The sequence below is a fragment of the Propithecus coquereli genome, unplaced genomic scaffold (genome assembly GCF_000956105.1).
Source record: "Propithecus coquereli isolate 6110/MARCELLA unplaced genomic scaffold, Pcoq_1.0 Scaffold130, whole genome shotgun sequence".
In the NCBI taxonomy this organism is placed as follows: domain Eukaryota; kingdom Metazoa; phylum Chordata; class Mammalia; order Primates; family Indriidae; genus Propithecus; species Propithecus coquereli.
This window is the reverse complement of record NW_012137192.1, coordinates 988,523-989,496: the sequence shown is the minus strand read 5'-3', so window position 1 is coordinate 989,496 and position 974 is coordinate 988,523. Positions and strand designations below refer to the sequence as shown.

At 29.0% G+C, this 974-nt stretch overlaps 1 protein-coding gene across 1 annotated transcript in view; it reads right to left on the bottom strand.

Moving 5' to 3' along the window:
* Positions 1–974, bottom strand: part of LOC105805582 (E3 ubiquitin-protein ligase Topors-like) — a 44,477-nt gene that overhangs the window by 41,281 nt on the left and 2,222 nt on the right.

Below are 974 nucleotides of genomic sequence, written 5' to 3'. Positions count from 1 at the left end.
TAAACATTAATTTTTGGCAGTATTGTGAACTAGATACCTGAAAAATTTTCCTACCAGGAATAACAAAATAATGCTAGCTATAATAGTTATATGTTAAGTTCAGAACAAATAAGTAAAATTATCAAAAGTTAAAATATTAGATATATAAGAGTTCAGAGAAGGAAGTGAGTTCTGATACTACTAGTTGCCCATATATGGTGTTCTTGAACTTTAATTCTGATGGAACTGATAGCTGTAGATGATAAGAGACAAAAAAGTGAACTCTGTCCTAGGTTGAACAGCTAATAAATAGAAAACCTCTTCCTAAATATGTGTATCCAAGTATTTACATCCTTACCAAAAAAGTGAATTAGAAAAAACAAAATCACTCCACAGAAGTGTCAGCAAGAAATCTTAGCAGAGATTTTGTAACTAAAAACAAGTAAGAATGTTTGCAGACCAAATTTAAATGATCTTTTTTTCCTAAAAATCTCAAGAGAGTCATTTATTTTGATAGTTTGATAGTGAACCCCCAGGCAACTGGCAGAGACAAACCCAAATTTTCTTGGGAGGAACACAGCTTAAACCCAGGTCTCATGCAAAATTTCCCATAAATTAGTTTACAATCAAAATTCACTAACAAACAAGAAATAGACCATCATCATAAGCATTAAATTCACAAAAATAATAGAGAGCAAATTTTGGCTCCTAAGAGAATCAGAAAATGAGTATGCTAAATATGTTCAAAGAAATAAAGATGTTTTGAAAGTATTACCAAAAAAAGTTTATAAAATATGACCAGAGGGACTTGAAATATAACCAAATAGAGTTTAAAGAAATAAAATGTATAAGTATTGAAATTTAAAAATGAATGGATAAAATAAACGACAGAACAAAGATGAAGAGAGTTATTAGTGCATTATAATAAAGAACTGAAAAAAATACATAGAATGCTTCACAAAGAAATGGAAATTTGGAAGATAAAGATAATAAGA